The 16,493-nt window shown below is 50.8% G+C and overlaps 1 pseudogene; it reads left to right on the top strand.

The window, feature by feature from the left end:
• The window catches only part of LOC140845432 (uncharacterized), a 47,887-nt pseudogene extending 31,691 nt beyond the window's left edge, over window positions 1-16,196 (top strand).
• The last annotated feature ends 297 nt before the right edge of the window (window positions 16,197-16,493 follow it).

Genomic DNA, 16,493 nt, shown 5'->3' on the forward strand with positions numbered 1-16,493 from the left:
CCACTGCTGGGACATCCTCCAGCTCTGCAGGGGCTGAGGCAGGTGACACGTCCCGTCGCTCCAGCACAGGGGTCTCAGGGAACTCCTGGACTGGGGCCAGCTGCCTCTGCCATGGGTCTGGAGCAGGACACAGAGAAAGGGTCACCCCGGGCCTGATTCCCCTTGACTTACAATGAGAGAAGAGCCCTCACTGCCTTGAAGGGAACCCCAGTCTGGGAAGCCCACCCTAGACGGTCCCCTGGCCGCAGCCCCTCACCTTCCAGCTCTGCCACCGTGGGTCCCAGGTGCTCCTCCTGGACCAAGTGGTGGAGGACTTGGCCCTCCAGGGTGGATGAAGGCTGGCTGTCATGGTGGACCCTGGGCGCACTCTCGGGCTCCCAGGCAACGCGCGTAGCCCGTCCCATCCTGGGGCTGCGGGAAGGCCGGTGGGTGGCAGAGAAGCCTGGTCTTTCCAGCCACACTGCCCTCCGGGTCCACCCTTGTGTGGGCCTGGCCGCTGTGCACTCCCCTGCCTATCCAGGCACCTGCCCCTCCCCCTCCTGACCCTGCGTGTCTGTTCTGGGACCCCATCCTCTCCCATCCTCCCGAATAGGAAGTCCCTAGTCATCAGTCCGCCCATGGGAATCTGACGATGGGTGACCGCTGGGCTCTGCTGGGCTCCTCCTGCCCCAAGCCCCAAACTCCTCCTCCCCCCATTCTGTGAGACGGGCAGCGCCCCCACTGGACCCAGTGAATGCTCACATTTGCAGTTCCTCTGCCCACTTGTAAGGCCCCTTGTAACTCAAGGAGGCCCTGAGGACATTGCCCGTGACTCTCCCCGGCCGTGACCTGCGGATGACGCCTGAAGTGACTACCCGACTCGGCCCAGGACAGGGTTCCAGTATTGTGTCTGCTTCCTTCACTCAATTATGCAAAGTGTCCCCAAAGGGTGTGCACAAATACCTATTGTTGCTGAAGGAAGTTCTTCCCGAACCTTCCCAGGTACCCCTCTGCTGCCCCCAGAGGTCCCTCATGTGGCCACGGTGAGGACAAGGACCGGGCCCAGCCACAGGGAATCGCGAGCCTCAGTTCCAAAGGCTGCTTTCCATGTGCTTTTCCAAATGAGCCAGGCTCCAGGCCACTGATGGGTGAGGCCTAAGGCTTTTCATCAGGTACAGAGAAGTAAGCCCCGAAGTGGCCCAGCTTGGCCGGCAGTCCTTTACAGTGCCAGGCGCCAGGGGAGCCCCTCTAAGGCTCTTCCCGTGTTACCATGGGCACCCTAACAGGCTGATCGCCAGCCACCCTGCCCATCAGAGGAGCACACTGCGGCTCAGACACATGTGGGGACACGCAAGACACACCGCGGGCTGTGGGCAGAGGCTCGACTGTGCCGAGGATGGGGTGGGTGCTCACCGGGGGAGTCGCTGGTCCGTGGTCGGCTGGTCAGCGTCCTCGGGAGTGCTCCGGCTGGTGTTTGGAGCTCGTTCCTCCCATGCTGTGCGCCTTGTCTGCCTCCTCCTCACGCCCGTCTGGGGAACCCTGCTCATGTTGAGCTCACTCCGATAGAGAGTTAGCTCACCATCTCGCTGAGAGGGGCAGCAGGGATATAGTCAGTGGGAAATCCAGGAACCACCAGGACGAGGGAGGTTTGTGGCTCACCTGCGGTCCCCCAGCCCCCTGGGGTGCGAGCAAGGAGAGGCACGGGGTGCCCCCGGGAACAAGGTTCCAGGCCCTCTGGAGTGGTCCTGTTGGCCACTCTCGAGGGAGGGCCCTGGGAGGGCCTTGGCCGGTTGCCGGGTGTGGAACGGGGTTCTGGGGTGTACACAGCCTGCCCCAGGTCCGGGGAGATGGAGTAGGTGAATCCATCCACCAGCTCCTCCACGCTCCCCAGGGTGGAGCTCTGCAAAGCCGGCACCTGGTAGCTGGGGAGGAGGCACCCGGGGATGCCTGGACCTCCCCGCAGGGGGCAATGTGGGCCCCAAACTTGACGGAGATCAGGCGCACAGGGCCATCTGCATAGACATCCAGTCCCTCAGGGAAGAAGAGGACACCCCTGGGCTCAGGACTAACATGTGGGTGGAAGTACCTGGTCCCAACACTCACGTCCATGTCCTGAATGATGAGACCAGAGCTGTGACACTGACTGCCCAACCAGGGGGCCACCACCTCACAACAAGCTCCCACCCTAGAACATCCCCCCTCCTCCCCAGCCTGCAGTCCCACCCCTGCCCCACTCCCACCGCAGACACATTAGGGGCGAGGGGGAAGGGCAGCCGGGGATGGGTCACACAGTGGCCTGGCCCTGGAGTGGCCCGCTCTGGGCTGCCCTGTGTTACCTCGGACTCCCCCAGGAGACATGGACAGAGGCGGTGGAGGAGGTCACTGAGCCAACGCCCACAGCGAGCAGGAGGACTCTCCCTCTCGGCTTCCCTGACTCCCACGCCTTCAGAAGGCTCCGCACAACAAGACCGCATGTTGCTCTGTCGAGCGCCTCCGGTCAAGTGAGCAGGACTGGGGTCTGCGACCAGGACCTGGGTTCCGTCCGGGTCACAATTGAGGTTCTACTGGGCGTGTCATCAGAGACATCACTTCTTCAAGGGCCCCTCCCTGCATTCAGACACGCCCACATGCCCCTCTGGGCTGCTGACTGCCCACCCTCCTGGCCCTTGCCATGCCTGAGTACACACATCTCCACCAGAGTCTTCCCCACGCTCTCTGGCAATGTCACCGGGGTCCCAGCTTTGAGGAGACAAGAGCTGAGCTCAGGCCTCTTTTTCTCACCAGTTCCCTGTCCTGCTGAGGCCACGGCACCTCCCAGGACCTGCCCAACATCCCAACCTGCACAGGGAGGGTCATGCCAGACATTCCTCCCTAGGGACATCCCCAGGGATACATGGATGACACCTCCAGCTCCTGGGGGCTGGTGTCACCTGTGTCTGATGCACAGACTCAGAGATGGAAGAATGCCAAGCAGGCTTGGCATGGAGCGTGGACCACCATGCAAGTGAGGCTGGGGTCTGGGCCTTGTGATCTTGGGCAAGTCCGTCTCACGCTAGGCCGTTTCCAGGTGTGCACCTGGAAGGGGCGGCAATGAGAGGGGATCCGGGTGTTGTCATCTACTGCCTTCCACCTTCCAAAGGTCCAGGCTGCTCTCAAACTAGGTGCTTTTCAGACCAATCAGTAAATGGGTCAGAGTAGCCCACTGGAAATGAGGTCTATGCTGCCTCTGAAATCCGAGGTGGTCCACCAGGCTGCTGTGCATTATGTGTATGTGGGCGGGAAGAGGGGCCAGATACAGCACCTTATTCATCACCTTACAAGGGAGAGCTTAGCATGCCCACATGATAGACTTGTAGAAACTTCTCTAAGACAAAAGAAAGGCCCCTGAATTTTTGTTGGATTTATTTCCCACCTTCTGACACATGACTGTTTTATCAATATGCTTGATAGGTCAGTGCAGGTGGATCACACTTGTGGCCTGGCCCTGGAGTGGCCCGCTCTGGGCTGCCCTGTGTTACCTCGGGGGTCCTCGGGTGACACGGGAGTTGTACTTCCTGATCACTGCGTCCAATCAGCATAGTACCATCAATGTGATGGGCCAGCGTGATGTCTTCTGGAAGGAAAAGGAGACGAAGGTTCCTTCTGACTAAATGACAACCTAAGTCTGGAGGTCTGATATACCTCTGAGATAGTTTTCTCTCCTTGCCGGCTGAAAGCTAACTGCCCTGCTGGTCTCTACTCACAGGAGGAGAACAAAGAGCATTTTCCTGACCAATACTTACACACTGGCAGCTTGGGGATCAAGTGATGAAGCCCCATGTGCAGCAGTAACGGCAACCTGAGCCACTGTGATTACGTTGACAATCATGCACTGGCATCTCCAAGATTCATCTCTTTTCGGAGTAGGCCAAGTGAGTGACTTCCACAAGGGTATGTGGAAATCACCACCCCGACATCTTGCAAATCCTTGGTGGTGACACCGGTTTCTGTACTCTCTCCTGGAAGGCGTTACTGCTTTCAATGTGTACTTTAGAGGGAATCCTAGAGGCTTGTGCTGGAGCTACCGCACAGCACGAATTCCTTGCCGGCACAGTCCCCTGTGGCTAGCGAGGAGGAAGGCAGGAGCTCTGCCTTCCTCCAGGACAGCTCGGCCTTGCGCCCTGACACCGAGGGAGCGGCACTGCGGGCACTTGGTCGGGGGGGCCGCTCCTGGTACCAGAACCCAGTCCTTGTCCCTGAGGTCAAAGCACAAAACACAGTGACAAGGTTTTGAGGAAAGGAAAGAATAGTTTATTGATTTCATAGCAAATGAGGGAGTGGCAGGCTCCTGCCTTAGAGAACCACCGTCCTCCTGACACACAAGCGGTCAGGGCTTTTCGAGGGGAAATCGTGGGAGAGGGGCTGGGGTGCAGACCCATGAAGCGGCAGCTTGCAAGGATCCAAGCAGACATTCCTGTGCTGATTCACTAGCTTTTAGTTTTTCTTTTCTGCTCCTCCTCAGTCCCCTGGGACAGGATGCTTTTTGAGTCCCCATTTTAGTGAACTTTACTGGCCTTAATTCTCTCTCATCCCGCTCCTATCTATTTTTCTGCCTAACACTCCCAAGACTGACCAGCCTCTCGGTAAACATCCCATAGACATGCAAACAGGCACTTCAGGTCTACAATGGGTGACACCCAGGCAAGGATCCTGGCTATAACTTCCATTTTCTCCACACCCCATCCTGGTCCTTTTAACCAAAAGAGAGAGGTCCTGGGTCAGCCCTTAGTAAACATAGCTACTTGACTGGTGGTGGGAGGAAGAATTTCTTCCGTCCCTCGAGGTTCCCTTAGCTGGTCTAAGAAACAAATTGACATGAGACAGATTAACAGGAGAAAAAGGAACAAAATTTAATTAAGTACATACAGGGAAGCCATAGACATGTGTTCCACAGACAGGGTGTGGGTAAAATTGCAATATTTCCAGAATTTCCAGAATCTCTTGGCCTGACTTGAGTGCTTCTCCCTATCAACAGGTGTTTCCAAGGGCTGGAGAGAAGTAGTCCGTCTCCACGTCAGTGGGTCATTACGTGGGCGAGCGAGGGCTTATCTGGACCAGGGAGCTTGCTGGGAGTATTCGCTCTCTTCGACTGCAGCAGGAGAGAGAGACGCAGGGCGACTCCTTGTAGGCAATAAATGACTTCTAAACATTATTTCTCCCTTTGCCTGATTTCGCTTTCAAAGGTGTTTTGCCCTGGGATCTCCCCTCCCTGGAGTTACGCAGGGAGAATGAGGTCTGTGTGTCATCCTGAACCAAGGAGAAGGGGTGAGGGTCTGCGACCTCAAAGGAAAAGGGAAGTAATTCACAGGAATATAAAACAGAAAACGTCTGATAAACAAAATACTTGATGGGACACACAGAAACCATGAGGGGGCAGAATGGGGAATTTTGACAGACTAAAATGATACCAGGGTCCTTGTTCCCCGGAGTCAAAGAATGAACTTCGCAAACACTCCAAGTAGGAAAGAAAGCCAGGGAAGCTTTTATTTAGAGAGAAAGTGGTAGGAAAGAGCTCCTGGGGCTTGCAGGAGGGGAGGGACAAGAGAGTCCGCTGCCCCCTGCCCCGCCCGCTCACCGCGGGTGCCCCCCCCTCGCCCAGCCCCTTCCCGGCCCCACCGAGACCACCTGTGGCTGCCGGGGCCTCGTCCCCCACCCCGACACGCGTCCAGGGGCTGGGGCTGGGGCTGGGGGTGGGATTGGGCACACCCGCCTTCAGCCTGGCAGCCCCGCCCAGAGGCAGGGCCAACCCGCGGGCAGGCCGGCAGGTCCCCCACCCTGCAGGCAGGCCTTGGGCTCCCTCCGCAGCCCAGGAGCCCGGGTATCGGCTCTGAGTGGGAACCTGGACAAGGTCCTCTAGGCATGTTTAAGCTTACCCTCCATCTTGCCTCTGTCCCCTCCGGGGTGCTCCACTAGCGTCTGGGATCTTTCCTGCTGCGCCTGGTGTGCTGTGCCACTGCCACAGCCTACAGCTCCAGGTGGCAGCCAGCCCACAGTCAGGTCTTGGCTGCTCCCTACTGACCCTTGGGAGGAGAGGAGGCAATAGGGGCCTGTGTTCACCTTTGTCACCTAACCCCTTCAGCAGGCTGTACACACTCCGGTTCACCTCTTCCCTAAAGGTCTGGAAACAATTGCAGAAGGAACTTAGAATGAAGGACAGAAGTTCAAGTTCTAGCTCATCTGGACTTTTAGAGAAGGCTGGTTTCCAGACATCTCTGACCCGCCTGGCATCCTCACTGCCTCTCTTGGTGCCTTGGTTAAGAGGGTAGGCTTTGCAGGTTGCACTGCCCGGGTTTGTCCTTGTCATTCATTAACAGTGTGGCCTTGGGCTAAAATATCAGAGCCATTGTCAGAGTCTCAGGCATGTCGGAGCCAGTATGGACTGCTTATCAGTACTGCTCGTTTGGTTAGCTGTGATGACGGCATTGAGGGTTTGTAAGGAAATTTCTCCTCCTTTCATAAACCCAGGTATTTGAGCAGCGGGAAATGAGGTAGCAGTCTCTGGGATCCACTTTAGAAAATACTCTGACGTAAAAAGGAGGTGGTGATGTGACAGCAGTACACAGATGGCTGCTGAAGCAGGGCCGTGAGCACGTGAGGGGGGTACCCTCGTGCTCTCCAGACTTCTGTGTATGTTTGGGACTTTTCAGAATATAGAGTCAACATACAAAAGACAAGGAGGTCTCATTCCTTGTATCCCTGCAAACCTGCCAGGGACAGAAGCAGCACTTTAAGCAACTGCTGCACTGGCAGTTTATTCTGAGTCTCCCTGTAGCTTCCAGCTCTCCTCCGAGCCACCACCTTGTCTAGGCATGGGCGGGGATCGCTCTCTGTAACAAGGCTTGCCAGGCCCAACGTTAGGGAATTCTTGTTTTGGATTCTGTATTCACATTTTTAAAAAATGACGAGTTTCCTGTTTGAAGAGACTTGAAAACAGTCGCCTTGTTTTCAGGTACGGCCGTCCTCTGCCTTCTCCTTTTTAAATGCTATTAGGAGTTTTATCTCCAAGGAGTGAACAGAATCGCGAGGAGCGGCCTAGGCAGACCCTGCAGGAAGGGAAGGCTTGCAGGGTGAGGAGTGTGAGTCGGTGTTGGCCGTGGCAGTCACAGCTTGCGGCAGGGACAATCGCAGAGACAGCAAGGGAAGAGAAAAATAAAATCTCTACATTAAATCGGGATGGGCTAGGGAGGCGGAGAGAGGCCCGAGAAATTTGGGCGGGCGGGCTGGCATGTGTCTGGGGGCGCATTCAAACCAGTGCTCCCCGGCCCCCCGCCCGCCGTGCGCCCCGGACCCCCGTGCGCTCCCGCTCTCTGCTCGGCGGCCGCTGCTCTGCCCTTGGCGCACACGCCCCTAGCGCGGCCACCCGAGAGGGACCTCTCTGCGCTCTGGGGAGTCTCTCGGCCTCAGGTTTGGCGGGTGCAGCCTGGAGAAAGCACCTGTATGAAATCGTGCATATTAAGTGAAAAGGTCTGAAAAGTTCTGGGCAAGGGGTTTTGAGCCGAATGTGGAAGCCCCTGTTAGTACCCGACCCCGATACGGTGCAGTACAGTCAGGTCGCTAGTCCTCTTGCCAGAGAGGAGCTTGTGCACCAGGTGGTTTGCGTCTGCAAGCTCAGTAAGTACGTACCGTACGCATCTCTGAGCCGACATTACCTACCCCAGGGATCAGGCTGGCAAAGAAAGGCACTTGAGGTAAAGGTTTGGCTTGACATTAATCCAGAGCTTCTGGAATGAGCTATTTAAAAGTTTGGAATATTCTTGCAGACTTTTTTGCCGTATGCAGAGTAAACCGCTCTCCTGTCCTAATACTGCCCTACTTTATACGGTGAACTTGAAGTTGGTCTGCAGGTGACTGTAGGAAATAAACTTCAGATTAGAAATGTTTCAGAAAAAACAATTGACTGATCGTAAAGTTTCATCAGGCACAGCCTTGAAAGCGTCCAAGATTTTAATTAGAGCTCAAAGGAACTTTGCATACCTATTTGGTGTATTCCTCCAAATCTGTACTTCAACCATCAAAAATATATATTTATGTCTAATTTCTAAGGATTGAGATGTTTGACACCACTTAGTACCTTGTCTCAGTGTTAAAAGTTAAAAGTTTTGGCTGAGTAGAAAAAAGTTTTGAATTGCTTTTAAATGTCTTCCTGTTCTTTTTGATGACTTCAAGTCATAATGTTTATTCTCTTTTTCTGGGTTAATTAGCCTATCTCTTTTTGATATTTGCATTCTGATCACATCTCCAAAACTCTGGTTTTAAAAAGTATTTACATCTGGATCCTCTCTGGTGACCATACCATTTTTAGTCTGTGGGGCTACCTAGACTCAAGAATAGTGGCACTCGTGTTCTTGTACGGTGATGTTTCAGCTACAGCTCTGTAACAACAGGTATGACTTGAATGGGATGTCCGAAAGAGAGGTCAGAGTGAACTCACAGACCCAGACCCAGAGACTCTGTTCCACCCCCTGGCGCAGAGCTGCCCTGAAGGGAGGGCAAAGAGAAAGAAAGGTTCTAGATGAGGAGAGGTACACTGGGAGAAGAAAAAGCACGCAGATCGAGGGCCTCGTTCCGGCTTCTCTGGCTGCCCAGAGCCTTGGAATACAGCAAACTCGTGTCCGTCTTTTGACTTCTTCAAGCTTCCCTTGAGCCCAGCACCAGCATTTTTTCTGACTCACTAGCCCCACCATCTTTCTCACGCTGAGCTGACAGAATGCCTTTAATAAAAGCAATTTCATCCCCAGCTCTTTAGGTACACGATTTATTCTCTCCATGTTTATTGGATGGATGATGGCATATGTAAGGTCTCAATAAAAAATGTTCAGAGTGTTTCGTTTTGAGTTACACCTTTTCTGAGTCATCCAGATAACCAAAGAAAAAAACTTGAATAATTTTGCCAGAAACTCCAGAGTAATGTTGTATTTGTGCAAAATCCACAAGGGTCTTCACATAAATATTTTTCATTGCGATGACATTTCTAAAACACCACCAATGGATCTCAAACATCATCGGACCATGTTTTACAATCTGAATGCCAGTCGATACATTTAACTCTACTTTTTACTTCTTTCAGACTTTATTTCAAATGCCATTCTGAAGTAAATCACACAACCTCATGTGACCAACCTTAAACTACCTTCAGAGCCTCGAATTTCACTTTTTAAACAATTTAAAGAAACAGTTCTAGTGACACCATTGACGTTTCATGGATGATGGTTGAAATTTTATTGACTTGTCATTTTCTGCAAAGCAATTTTCTCTTCTCAGTAAATGGGTTTTGCAGATCCATGAGTTCAAATGGCAGTATCACGACCACTCAATATTATGGTGTTTTTTGAAATCTTACTAACTTCATATTTGAAAAGTCTCAGTTACTTTCAACCATACATTAGAGTGTTTTAAAAGTCTTATATTACTTTCTAAATGCTTTCTGTCTGCTTTACCATCATTCTTCAACATAAAACAATTTTTTTTCTTTGAAACTTTCTATTATTCAAATGCTTCTTAGTGTGACACTGAATAATAATGTTCTTTTAATTTTTCCGCATTGATGGGTACACATTTTCTTGACTGAAGCCAAAAAATGAACAAAACATGACTGCCATTCAGATGAAATAAGTAAGTATTAGCACTTCCGGTTTCAGCAAACAGCTTTTGAGCTGCATTTGTTCCCAGTATTTCTATCACCTGTCACCATAAACTACCCGTGGTTTAATTTTTTTTAATGCTTTTCAATTCCAAAAATATAAATTGGTTGTTGTATCTTATGGTAAATCTTACACGGGCTACTCTGAGTTCTACAAATACTATCAACTGTGGTAGGGCCACCATTCACTTTGAACGCCCTTTCTGCCCTGTTCTCCCACAAATACAGCAGGGAGGTGTTTGCGATAATTATTCGAAACACTGAAAATCTTAGCCAAGCTTTGCTCTCTTTTCCTCCTGGATACTTTCTCTTAATGTTTTATTATAAACTTCGTGTTGTAATTATCAAAGTATTGCACACGTACGACGTACGCAAAAAGTACCGTACAAAGTCAAAAGCCAAAGTAAATCTTACCTACTCAAAAACGGAACCAACCTCAAAACTTGAGGGCTATGACAAGTCGCCACCTCTCTGGTAACACACAGCATTTCATAAGCACACAGCCACGCTGCTCACAGTGGCAAAGGCGGAACTGGCAAAAACGTTTGCAGGTGTTTCTCAGATGTCGCCCATGTATCTATCACGCAGCTCGTGGCGACATTCAACAACAGTTAACTTCGAATGTTGAGTTGACATTATAATTTGTATTGTTAGTTGATTTTCCTACCCCTTGGAGGTACTGTGAGGATATTTTCCAGTCTGTGCCAGATGTTCCCAGATTTCAGCAATGAGACAACTCCGCTGGTGCATACTGGCTGTATTATGGCCTTGATTTAACAATAGAAGGTGCTGGTTGCTCTTAACATGCAAGGACAGGCAACGTTTCTGAGGAGGTTTGAGGTTCAAGGAGCAGAGAAGGGGGACAGGATTATTTGGGATGAAGAAGGGATTCTTTCCAAGATGGAAGAAATTTTGAAATCCTTGAGTCTTATTCTGGATTCTCCCCAAAGCAGGTTCTGGGTCAAGGACTTGAATGCACGTAGTTTATGTGGGAGCTTCCAAAGAGTCCCAGTGAGCGTTTGGGGAAGGGGCGTGTAGATAAGCGGGTTCCTGCTCTGGGCAGCTGAGGAGGGAGCTTGGTCCTTCAAGGGATCCCTGAGACAACACACTCCAGAACTGCCTCAACTCAAGAGCCGTGAGGCCGGGAGATTCACCCAACTAGCCCTGCCTCTCACTGGCCACAAGTCATCCTGGGGGTGACAATTCCCAGCAAGTCCCTGTTACCCAGGGTGCAGGCCGAGCCTGCCCCTACAGCCAGAGGAAGCCCTGGGGGCATAGAGATATGGGGGATGGAGGTAAGAAGTAGTCCCCTTGGGAGCTGTCCACCAAGCTGCAGGTGACACCCCGCAGGTGGGCTGTAGGGAGGCGGTGGTGTGCTCACTGATGGAAGTGAGGCAGCCAATGGTTTAGCCAGGGCCCCTGGCAGCAACCCTGTTTTCCCCTCTGATTGATCCGGGATGACTGTGGAGGGGGCAGATTGCACTGGGGTCTCTGAGCTCCTGCTCCTGGGCCTCTCAGAGGAGCCTGAACAACAGCACCTGCTGTCCATACTCTTGCTGAGTATGTACTCGGTCACAGGACTTGGGGAACCCTCTCAACCTGGCCGTCGCCACTGATGCCCGGCTCCGTAAGCCCATGTGCTTCTTCTTGGCCAACCTGGCCTCTGTGGGCATTTGCTTCACCTCTACCACCATCCCCAAGATGTTGGCCCACCACGTGTCAGGACAGGGACCCCTTGTGATGGATGGCTGACCCAGATGCTCTTCTTTATCTGGTTCGCAGGCCTCGACAGCTTCCTGCTAACCACCGTGGCCTACGACCAGTCCGTGGCCATCTGTCAACGTCTGCATTCTGCCATGTCTACTCCAGAGTTCTGTGGCCTCGTGGTGCTGGCATCCTGGACCACAGCCTTCAGAAATGCCCCGACCCACACACCATGTTACAGACCTGCCTGTCATTCTGCGCCCACAACCAGGTCCCCATTTCTTCTGTGACCTCAGCCCCCTCTTGCAGCTGGCCTGCTCCGACACCTTTCTCAACAACATGATGGTGTACGCTGTGGGCGCCCTGCCCATCATCACCGCTCTGTGGCCGCCTTGGTCTCCTACGCGCACATCTTTGTTGCTGTGCTGAGGATCCCATCCACGAGAGGCCAGAGGAAGGCCTTCTCCACCTGTGGCTCTCATCTCTGTGGTGTCTCATTGGGGTTTATGTCAGCCCCCCGCCAATGCTGAACCCTTTCATCTACAGCCTAAGCAACAAGGACATGAAGGGTGCCCTGGGGGCCCTCATCAGCAGGAAGCCAGTTTTTATTCTGCAACCACCGCATGGGATGCCTGAGGGACCCAATACAGTGCCCATCTGAACTGAACTTCCCTGCACAGTTCCATAAGATTTTGGAGACTGTAACAACATAGTTCCTTTGAAACATCTAGTCTACTTACTTCTAGTTTGTTCCACTGCTAGGAACGTGTCACGCCCATTGTTCTTTTCTAGCCAGAGTTCTTGTGTCTATTTAATTTGAGGTATTGGCTTCCTTGAACTGCCTACATCTTTGTTACTCTCTGTTACGGGTCTTCTGAAACAATTGACTTGGGCAGGAGGCAAGACCCCTATCTATACAGTTTTGGGGACAGGAAGCTGTTAGCTCCAATCTTGTGACATCTCTGACTGAAAAATGGCCAGTTCTTGTCTAAGATCATCTCTTTCTTGCAATTCCTTGCTATTGCAGCCAGAGGCCGCTGACCCGCAGGGACAGGCTAATGCTTCCAGTTACTTCGAGAAACACAGGCTCAGTGGACATGCGATATCCCTTTTGGGTTATCACAGGTGATGATATTACTGAATGTTATTCTTTGGCATGGCGAGGGTGACCAGCTTTCCAGCCTGCAATGTTTGTGCCCTTACCGCCAGCCCACTAAGCTAATGCGACCAACTTTTCGTTTTTATGATAGTAGCACCCCACTTCTAATACTAATTTCCATATTAGGAAGAATAGCTTACTTGCTGTATTAGCTTTCTGGGGATTCTGCAACAAATTACCACGAACTAGGTGGCTTAAATAATAGAAATTTAGTATTTTTCAGTCTGGAGACCAGAAGTCCAAAATCAGGTGTTGGCAGGTGGGTCCCTTCTGGAGGTTCTGAGGGAGAACCTGTGCCATGCCTCTCCCCTAGCTTCTGTTTGTTTGCTCGCCATCGTTAGTGTCCCTTGTATGCTGCTGACCTATCTTTACATGGCATCCTCCCTGTGTACACACTATATACATTTCTGTTCCTAAATGTATATCTCCAAAATCTCCCCTTTTATAAAGACTCCAGTTATCTGGGATTATGGCCCCACCCTACTCCAGCATGACCTTATTTTAACTATTACATCTGCAACAATCCTATTCTCAAATAAGCTCATGTGCCAAAATACTGGGGGTTAGGACGTCAAGATATGAATTTTGGGAGAGCACACAATTCGACCCATAACGTTTGCTTAGAAAATAAGACTCTAGAGGAATATTTTTCAAATAAGACAAAAGTTTATATCTCCTTCATATAACAGAGTTCTAGGTCGGTGGCTGACTCTGATGCTTTAAAACATTCAGAGATTCAGGTACAGTATGGTTTATTTCTTGCCCAGGACATTATTATTGTCTATAAGAGTGAAGCTGTGAACTCGAGATTACAAATAAATGATCAGAGAACACAGGGGAAGCAAGCCCAATATCTTAAAGTACCATGTGGTTTTCACATTACACATTTGGTTACATGTAGTTGCAAGAGAGGCAGTGAAATGTGGTAGTGGTCTGCCACGTTGATAGGCTGTGATTCTGTTATCACACAAGAGAGGATAAATTTTTGTGGAGAGCCGGCAGTCCACATTCCTTCCTCTGGCCACCAAAGACATGAATGTATGTTTCTTTCTGCCCATAGAATCCACTTGTTTCCTGCCCCAACCCAAAGTCCCATCGAGTCCCATTAAGCTCAGATTCCTGAATCTCTGGCTGATACACAATCTTCTTCATCAGGGTGGAACGCTTCTCCCTTGGTCCAGTAGTTTGTAAATTAAAAGCCCATTGATCTGGCCCTCCCCTCACCCAATGTCCAATACAAGGCCAGCCACAACTCCACAATAACGATCCATCTCACGGGCAGGATTTATTTAAGCATTCCCTGCTCATGAAGTGGAATAAGTTCCTTGGTGTTCTGTGGGAGACTCGCTCGTCTGTGTGGTCTCTGGTTTTGCCATCTGAGATGTTCTTCCGGCCTGTGTATCCTCTGTGGCTACATTTGAAGTGAACATGGAGAAAGACACCCTTCTGGGAACTCTGCAGCCATCACTGATGGAGTCGCTGGCATCGAGAGGGAGCCTGGGTATTCAGGGCTCAAGCAGGCACAGGCTCAGCTCTTTGTTTCCAGATAATTCTCTAGAACACTATTTGCTTTGAGTCAGTAACCACACCGGAAGTTCTTTCCTAGACTTTTCACTTTCTTGTATTCAGGTCTCTCTCATCTCACAGTGGGTACCTGAGGTCATTTGACGCAAAGGTCTTGGGTGGGAAGGTGTTTTGGTCTTGGCCTGTCCATAGTGATGCTCTGCCTAGGGACACCTGGGGTGCTCATGTGGGCCTGTACCACCTGTGGGAGCCCCGCAGACATTTCCCCAACCACAGCCAATGCTGGGGCTGGACCGGCCCTTTGGTTCTTACTATGACTTCAGGACGCACCTCAGCAGCCACCATCAGGAGACTTTGCGAATGAAGGTTTATTACTCAGGAGTCCTGGAGAGTACGTGGCACACCCGGGGACCACAGGACAAGGTTGCAGGGTGGGGGAGAGAAGGAGGGAGAGAGGGTGTGTTAGGAAGCCAAGGAGACAGCTTCTGTTGAGGCTTCGGGAATGTGGAGGAATCACAGGTTGGCTGGGTGCCTGGGACGGAAACAACGGAACAGTGTATTCCCGCACTCTCAGTGGGACTCAGTGGGACTGAACAGCTTGTTGATCATAGTCATGGAATCCCATTAGTTTATAATAGGGTATCCAAGTAACCTTTACTGAAATAGATTAAAATATAACTAGCATCCTGAATACACCTATAGTGACCCCATAGCTCCCACTGCAGCAGTTTCTGGGTGCTGACTCCCCCCTAACCTTGCAGTGAGTGTATAAAAGGCACGGCCCTGCTGCACTGGGGGTTCACCCTGTGGATAGGAATCCGCCAAGCCAGTGCTGGCACTGATAAACGCCGCTTTTCCCCAAACATCTCGGTGTCCCGACTCCTTGTCCATAGTTCCCGCGGTTCCCGCAGCAGGGGAAGGAGAGAGACAGCACAGAACTCGGGTTCTGCCTTTAGTAGGGTCTGTGGGTGAGGTTTGGGTTTCGGTGGTTCACTCTTTATTGATGAATCTAAAGCATAAGAGTGGGAATTATGTTTCGGGAAGGGAAAAGTGGGGTCATTCATGTGGTCAGTTATCGTGGTTCCCCAGGGCTTTCTAAAAGTGGAACTTCACGGGTGGGGGTGGCCTAATTCCTTATCTGGTTGTATTGCTTGTAGCTGTGTCACATAGCTGGCGATATGTGTACTCAAGATGGATGAATTATTACTCATAGATACAGAAAACAGATTGATGGTTACCAGAGGTAGAGGGCATGTTGTGGGGAAAATGGGTGAAGCTGGTCAAAAGGTTCAAACTTCCAGTTATGAAACAAAAGTCCTGGGATATCATGTATACAGCACAGTGACTATAGTTAACAATACTGTATTGTTGAATGTTGCTAAGAGAATAGATCTTAAAAGGTCTCCTCAGAGGAGAAAAACTGTGACACTGTCTGGTGATGGATGTTAACTAGACTTATTATGTGATATGGCAATACAGACTGATATCGAATCGTTATGTTTTACACCTGACTCTAAGAAAAAAAAAATGAGAAGAACAATCTGAGCTATCATTTAGGCCAGGAGTCAGCAAACAGCCTGTGGGCCAAATCTGGCCCACCACTTGATTTTGTAAATAAAGTTTTATTGGGATTCAGAAAAAAAAATGGCCCTGTTTTGAAACGGGTGCCTCAGCAATCAAAAGCTAATCAGCCACTTATGCTACAGAAAGCAATGGCCTTACTGACCACTGTTTTACAGCTCAGGATCATATGGCTTCTCCAGCTCTGAGGACTCTCTGCTGTAGACATTTCTCTCTCTACTGGCCAGTTCTTGTTCCCCGCCTCCATATTTTTCTTCTAATACTTTGCAAAAATAGTGCAAGAAGCAGCCAGTCCATAAGTGATACTCTTGCTCCTTTGAATCACTTCATGCAAGCTCAAAAGCCACTTGGACTATCTTTCAAGTTCTCAATGATTATAGTTTGACCTTGGCCTTCACCTAAGGAGGATACCCAGCTTTCCAGCTTGAACTACCTGTGTCCTCACCACCCAGCCGCGAAGCTAATGCCACCTTGTCATTAGCGTAGCACCTCGCCTCTAGAAGCAATTACTGTATTTGTTAGGACAGAGGTCTGAAGTGCCAATAAAAAAGAGAGAATCCCAAAATGCAATATTTCAAACAAGATAGACATTTACTTATCTCTCTGGTTCCAGGTCAGCAGGCAGCTCTGCTCCAGTGCAGACATTTTAGGTCTGGTTTCCATCAATCCCTCAGACATTCGGGCTGTTTGCACACTGGGTCACAGGCACATCCAAATTCCAGCTTGCAAACAGAGAGGGGAAAATGAGCACGAGGGAGATGGGTCTTCTGTCTTAGAGGCTTCAGCCCAGAGGGGACACACATATAACTTGCATTCACATCCCATCGGTGAGAATTTACCTACCAACAGGGCTGAACTGTAAAGGAA

The sequence above is a fragment of the Manis javanica genome, chromosome 13, assembly GCF_040802235.1.
Source record: "Manis javanica isolate MJ-LG chromosome 13, MJ_LKY, whole genome shotgun sequence".
NCBI lineage: Eukaryota > Metazoa > Chordata > Mammalia > Pholidota > Manidae > Manis > Manis javanica.